This window comes from Columba livia, chromosome 7, assembly GCF_036013475.1.
Source record: "Columba livia isolate bColLiv1 breed racing homer chromosome 7, bColLiv1.pat.W.v2, whole genome shotgun sequence".
Classification (NCBI taxonomy): domain Eukaryota; kingdom Metazoa; phylum Chordata; class Aves; order Columbiformes; family Columbidae; genus Columba; species Columba livia.
In genome coordinates this window covers 11,688,132-11,695,642 of record NC_088608.1, presented here as the reverse complement: position 1 = coordinate 11,695,642, position 7,511 = coordinate 11,688,132, and the positions used below count along the sequence as shown (strand labels likewise).

The 7,511-nt window shown below is 42.5% G+C and overlaps 1 long non-coding RNA gene across 2 annotated transcripts; it reads right to left on the bottom strand.

The window, feature by feature from the left end:
- Positions 1 to 922: 922 nt before the first annotated feature.
- LOC110366100 (uncharacterized) lies at positions 923 to 7,485 on the bottom strand. 2 transcript variants are annotated; one of them, XR_010473996.1, is made up of 4 exons: positions 7,352 to 7,485; positions 6,574 to 6,632; positions 1,703 to 1,798; positions 923 to 1,145 (listed from the first exon to the last, which is right to left on the bottom strand). It is a non-coding gene; the product is annotated as an uncharacterized LOC110366100 (long non-coding RNA). The 2 variants fall into 2 exon arrangements; XR_010473995.1 differs by having other exon boundaries at positions 6,574 to 6,629; positions 7,352 to 7,482.
- Between the last annotated feature and the right edge of the window lie 26 nt (positions 7,486 to 7,511).

Here is a 7,511-nt window from a genome sequence, read left to right as displayed (position 1 = left end):
TTGAATCCTGTGTTCAGTTTTGGGCCCCTCATCATAAGAAAAACATTGAGAGAGTGCAGAGGAGGTGACAAAGCTGGTGAGGGGCCTGGAGCACAAGTCCCACGAGGAGCAACTGAGGGAACTGGGGCTGTTTGGCCTGGAGAAAAGGAGGGGAGACCTTATTGCTGTCTGCAACAACCTGAAAGGAGGTTGTAGCATGAAGGGTGTTGGTCTCTTCTCCCAAGTAGCAAGTTATAGGACAAGGGGAAATGGCCTCAAGTTGCGCCAGGGGAGGTTTAGATTGGATATTAGGAAAAAATTCTTCATGGAAAGGGTTGTCAGGCGTTGGAACAGGCTGCCCAGGGAAGTGGTGGATGCACCATCCCTGAAGGTGTTTAAAAGGCATTTAGACGAGGTTCTCAGGAACATGGTTTAGTGATAGTGTTAGGTTAGTGGTTGGACTTGATGATCCTGAGGGTCTCTTCCAACCAAAATGATTTTATGATTCTATAATATAAAACCTACCTCCCTGTCAAATTCTTGCTTAGGCAAGAGATCAGAATGAAAGGAGGAACTGCAGAAGTCAGAGAGTTCACTGTGTAATAAAGTCATGTCTCTCTGGCAAGGTACCACAGTATTTGGTGCATTGGGCGTATTTTGGATGGATGTATAATCTTAATTGTTGTGTATTGTTTGTATTGTAGTCCCAAGATCCAGGTCTTCATTATGCTAGATGCTGCACAAATATATAAGAGACTGTCATGCATGGAAAGGCTTTTATTATGTAAATAGTCAGGTTGGGAAAAAAGAAGTACTGTTATCTCTGTTTTACAGATGAGGCGGTGAGAGGAAAAAAAATGAGAAAGCATTTTGCCCAAGGACGCACAAAGTCTGTGGGTCAGCAGTGGACTTGAAATTCAAGTCTCGATTTAGCCTCTCACCAGCTCTTCTTTCCATTTGTGTACTGTCCACAACATAATTAAAAATTAAGTGCAAAGAAGACAATACCATGTGTAATTTATATCTATCTGGAACAATCATCCAGGATCTCTCAGCCAAATCCTCCTCAACTCTTCTCTTTTTCTTCAAAACCTGTATTTCTTCCATGCCCAATGCCCGTAATCACCTTACAAGTCAAGTCACTGCACATGTCGTCCTCTGATTTTCTGCAACAGATAGCATGTTTGTGTTGGACTACAAACCTCTTTGGGGAAAGACCCTGTTCCATGTGGGGCCATGTCTCAGTCAGATCAGCCTGCTGAGTTTACATTCCAATCCTTTAAAAAAGTAGTATTAGCAATATTTAGAATAAAAAAGATGCTTATACATTTCTGCTACTGAATGTAGCATCCAATATGTTTATAACTGCTGCTCAACCCTACCCGCTAGTAAAAAATATTGATGTAAATAACTAATCTATACCAAAGAAAAATAAAACATGGATTTCAGTCAAAAGGAACAATATATTTTCCTTTGTGTACATCAACATTTTCTGTCAGTCTTTAGGAAAGAATGTGGGAGGAGAAAATTAAAGAAGTCATGACAGTCACTGGAAGACAGAAGAAAATGGAATTGGCATTTACTAAAGCTAGATAATACCAGACCAATTCAATAGCTTTCTTTGATACAGTAATTAATTAGATAGACAAAGAAGAGAAATCTGACTGCCTGGACTTCAGTAAAGTACCTGATGAGAAGATATGTATAAAACTATGTCTCCTACCTGGAGAAGTCTGAGATTTATAGAGGAACTGCAAGGGATACGCAGTGTCAGAAGAAGAGAAGCTGAGCTGTGTTGGAAGGGAATTATTAAGAGCTCCTGAAAAGTAAGCGTTAAGACCGATGATTATTATTTTCATTATTGACACATTTGGAAAACAGAGGTGTCTGATCATTAAAATGCATCGAAGTCACAAATTAGGAGGTATCACTGGTGTACGGGAAGTTCAGAACACCCCGCTGCAAGAACTGAGTGTCCTTGATGAGCGAAGCCACAGAAGCAGCGAGAGAGCCAGCAGTAAAAATTCTGCAAGAAATCAGCAACAACACAGAAAGATTTCTAACAGTTTGCCCCAGTGTGGTGTGGGCATGGAAAAGGCAATTGAACCGCTAAAATGCAACAGGAGAGACATTTCCAGAAGAGCAAGGGAAGCACGAACATCTTCGTGTAAGACCCCAATAAGATTAAGTTTGGAATAAAACACAGGTTTCTGGTAAATCACATTAAAGAAAGCTGAATTCTTGATGAAATGGGTACAGAAAAGGGCTGCCAAGATGAGGAGGAGGCTGGAGAACCTTTCAGGAAAGGAAAGTGTGGGTACACTGCTTGTTTAGCCATGCAGCTGAAATCTGAGATGTGGTTTAATTACCCTTTGTAAATTCATCAGGTCAGCAAAATATTAAAGGTAGGCAATCTTGGCATATGAGCAAGCAGGTATAAATTGGCCATGAATAATTTAAACCATCAATTAGGTATTCTTTATCCACCTGCATAGTGAAGGTATAAAAATTATAGGGATGAAACCATACCTAGTTTTAATGTGAAGCTCACAAAATGTATTAAAAGGAAGATGTGATCCGGTTACTTGCAGTAACTGCGGACTGGATTTCATAACCCCGAAAGACCTGCTGGTCCTTTCCCTTAGTGTATTCCTCTGTCTTAGCAGGTTTCTGTCACAGTGATCTACCACCTCCATCTTATAATCTTATTAGATATTACAGTACCTAATAATCCCCTCAGTCCTAGGAAACCTTTCTGTCCTTCTGAATTAAATTTTGAGTAGAACATCCTAACTGCGGATTACAAAGCCATATGTGTTTTTTGTCTTACTCAAGTAAGTTTGTTGTGGCTATTATCATAAACAAAGACAAATTTCTTTAGGGATCAAGAGTTCCTTGAATATAAATTATAGTGTTTATGGCACAACTGTACTAGCAAATAACGATTTTCTTATTTATTGTAATTGTTTAAATGGATCCTAATGAAATTTTTGGCCTCATGAAGTGATTAGCTTGGCATGACTTTCTCTTCTATGAAAATATTTAAATACAAACAAAGTCTGCCAGTGTGTTCAATTACAGTCATGTAGGGAACTAAAGAGATTATGTGTACTAGGAGTGTATTCATGTGGCTTTCCAGATCAGCTGCTTCTACCAGAGAGGGAATAAAGTAAGGGGAAAAGCCCCAAAGAGAGACTGTAACAGTCGGAATGGCCTGGGACTTGATAAGCCCACTTGTGTTATTTCCATAAGCCCACAATGCTGATGGCCCTGTAAATAAAAATGCATTAACAATATGTTGCTTTTCAAACTAATTGAGATGCAGCGTGAAGATTACTTTTCAGAAATATGATATTCTTTATGCAGGAGATCATGCTGGGCCCTGCTGCAACAAGAGCCATTGGGATAACGCTGTGTTTTGTTCTAACATCTGCATTTATTACCAGTGAGATACTTTATGTGACATTACGAGGTGGTTTCAGACTTGTAAAGCCATTGAGAATTAAACACTATTGTTCCATGAAATAAACTCTTCTGCCCAGCACAGCCCCTTATGACTGAATCAGCGGAGAAGACTTTTAAAAGAGAAGCAAGGAAATAAAACTGCATGTTCTGCTGATGATTTTTACGACCTTGCTCACACTTCTGCTGGTGCTGTGTTAGCAAGAACAGCTCATTCCAATGAACATAATCTTGTGATTATGGACACAGGTTTCTCTAAAACCTCTAAAATCAGACGCAATTTTGTTTAGAGTGCAGAATTGTTAGAAAGTCACGAGTTCTCAGCCAGTGCCATGATCTCAGGACCCTGACTCGGAGTTTTAAGCACTCATCATGAAGCTGGGCTGCACTCAACATAAAGTCAATAATTCCAAATATGTTTTTTTCTTTGGATTTGGCATTACCATCCAAGAAACAAGAAGCACACTAATGGATTATTAGTCTGGTTTCCACCTTGAATAATACTTCCAGCTTCAAGTACCAAACTTTAAGAAGATATAGAGAAGTAAAAAATCCAGAGAAAGGAGGAATAGAATTGTAAAGATGTTTAGTAAACAGAAATTGGAAAAAAAAATATGAAAGGCTTTGGGTTTAATTGTCTAAATTGGAGAAGGCTTTTATTTTCCCTGTAAAAATGGGTTACAAAGTGGATCAGCAAGCTAATATATTCCACAGTTTAATTTGCTGCAAAGAAAACTGAATTTGAGTTTCTGAGAGACTTTCTGAGGCTCCTTTCAGACCTTCGCTTCTGTGCTTCTGGGACTCCACCACCAACAAGCACAACTACTGCCAGCTCCTCAGGCTGGATATTTTTCCCTGGGGAAACATGATTTAAAAGTCGTGTTTAAAACCAGTGGGCAGAGCCTAAGGGTTCATCTTCCCCACCTTTAGGCACCTAAAGCCAAAGCGTACAAACATGGCTGGATATGCCTGCTCCCCCTGCAGTGACCAAAGAGAAACAGGAATGAGCATCTTCACAGTCGGCAATTTCCAGATCATTAAACTTTGGTGAGATAAATCCTGTCCTAACTTGTCTCTGGGTGTTCACTGCTGGGTTTTACCTTCAGCTGGCTGATGGCACGTTAAGCAAGCCCACAGCTTCGTTATTTTGCTGAGCTCATGGAGAAGCACCTCATTGTCATCTGAGGGGATTGGCACCACAGGGACTTCTTTGGCACCAGTCCTTCCAGTCCAGTGCTCTCATCAGCCTCTGGTGCTGTCCGTACTGTCTCATACTCCTCTTCATCTCTTCACCTCTTCTCCTCCTTTTGAAACACCTACATTCTTCCGCTTCAGTTTCCCTTTGCACTGACTGGATTTACTTCTTACAAATCTCAGTTTTATCTCTGGCTGCAGCTTTCGCTAATTTATTCACTGTGTGGTGCCCCTCTAACAATGTTTTATTGCTTTCGTGTCTTAGGGGACTCAATGGGACTAGCAAAGAAGCTATTTTAAGTGTAGCTGGCTTGTCAGCCATGCAAATTCTTGAATAACGGGTATGATTTAAGTTCACTGTGAGAGCTAGGAGCGCTGGAGCTGTAACCCCGCTTCTGACTGTGCCACTACCTCCATCAGTGACCTTGTGCAATTTAACCTCTTGGGGACAGGTCACCTGAAAATAAACAATATTACGTTTTTTCCCCTAGGAATGTGTAAGTCTTAACTAATAGATGTGTATATAATTTTTGAAGTCCTATTTATGTAAATGCAAAATGCTTATCTTTATTCCTACAAAACATTTACAAAGGGTCAAGAGAATTTTACAGTTGAAAGATGAAACAGTTCAGAAGAACTAGAAAAATTAAAATTACACACATATGCACTTATCACAAACCTTTAGGCAGCCTCTAATTAAGTAATCACTACTTCTCAGCATTATGGCAGATGCTATCATAAGCTGTTGAATTGTGTAGCAGCTTGTAATACTGTGCACTCTGTTTATACAGGATAAGGGCTCTCTAGAAATCATTTAGATTAGTGGATCATCTTCCAAACGTATGCCACAGTCGTGCCTAGTCAATCAGGATTGAGATGTTCCAGTGCTCAGCTTTACAAAAGCCTGACAAGGAACATAATTTCTTCCCGACGGACCAAGATACCAACTTGGAGATGTGAAGGTGCTTATTCAAACACACAGAACCCCTGCCCCTAGCAAGGCGAATGCAAGACTTGTTCATGGTGCACAGCTCTGGCAGTTTCACCTGGTGAACAGCTCTCACTGAGAGGATGCTCAGAAAAACGTCGTCTCCTGCGGCCTTCAGAACATCACTTTTTCTTTATGTTCAAAGCAAAACTACGTCACCAAGCACCTGCACGGGACCTCTCCAGCAGCAGCTCCTCTGCTCACCCACACCTGCCTTCCTCTCCCACGTCTCCGTGCCACCTGCATCTCCTGACACCCGCCTCACCCCACTGCTTTCCTGCCTCATTTTGACCCTTCTCTGAAAACCATTTTTCTCTTCTGGCCAGTCTTCCCTCCTTCTCTGTTACTCAACTTCCGTGGCCATAATTAACCTTGTACCCCTTGCTGCTGCCTCATCTGACACAGAGAGCTGGATTCCTCAGCGTGGTTCTGAAATGCAGAGGAGAAATCCTGGAGGCTGAAAGGGTGAAATTCGTCTCTAGCAAACAGCAACTTACACCTGGTTGTGAGATCCAAGTGTGAACGTGCCTCAGTGCCTGATCACCTGGCTCCTGAGTGAAGCTCAGCAGAGCCCAAAAGCCCAGAGTTCAAGGTGTATCACTGCTACTCCAACACTCTTTGCAATGATACAAGCACTTGGATAGTGAAGTAGTAACAGATGGAAGGAGAAATTAAAAGGCGTTAGCAGGGAAATAAGCTGCTTTCACTTGAGACTTGAGCCAACAGGCTAAAACTGTATGATATGGTAGGAAAACAGTAAAGCTGAAGAGCAATATAGGAAGCAAATGATTCTTGTATTGGTAAAGAATGCAGGTTTTAAAATAGGAACCCCACTTTGGAATTAGTAATGAGATTTGCAAACTTTCATTTTTCCATTATCATTTATTGTTGAAACATCCCCAGCTGATTTACTGGGAAATGAGTGAAATGAGCACAGCAGCTGGTCTCACCTCAGAGCACTTTTTCCTGGCAACAACTCCATCACCGTTGCACATCCTCCCCATGTCTGCTGCCCCATCAGAAAACATCCAACACACATCTTGTTACTTATACAGCATCAAGCATATGCAAAGTTCTATATGCACCCATTAAACCTGGTGGAAACCGGCCAACTGCAGTTATTACACAGGAGAACCCAAAGGGCTCAATTACTAAACCTCAGTTCTTTTGAAAATTAGGCTAATTAATCACAGAATCACAGGATGTCAGGGATTGGAAGGGACCTGGAAAGCTCATCCAGTCCAATTGGAAAGCTCATCCAGTGCAATCCCCCCATGGAGCAGGAACACCCAGATGAGGTTACACAGGAAGGTGTCCAGGCAGGTTTGAATGTCTCCAGAGAAGGAGACTCCACAACCCCCCTGGGCAGCCTGTTCCAGGCTCTGTCACCCTCACTGAGAAGAAATTTCTTCTCATTTTTAAATGGAACCTCCTGTGTTCCAATTTATACCCATTGCCCTTTGTTTTGCCATTGGTTGTCACTGAGAAGAGCCTGGCTCCATCCTCGTGACACTCACCCTTTACATATTTATAAACATTAATGAGGTCACCCCTCAGTCTCCTCTTCTCCAGGCTAAAGAGCCCCAGCTCCCTCAGCCTTTCCTCACACGGGACGTGCTCCACTCCTTCAATCATCTTCGTTGCCCTGCGCTGGACCCTCTCCAGCAGTTCCCTGTCCTTGCACTGACGGGCCCAGAACTGGACACAATATTCCAGATGTGGTCTCACCAGGGCGGAGTAGAGGGGAAGGAGAACCTCTCTCGACGTGAAAGCGACGCTGCCGTGAAGAAACAGGGCTCCCCACGGCAGCGCCGGGACTGCCCCGCACGCCCAAGGCCCCGCCGGCTGTGCCCCAAAACCCCTCGGGGGAGCCCCCCGCGCATGCCCC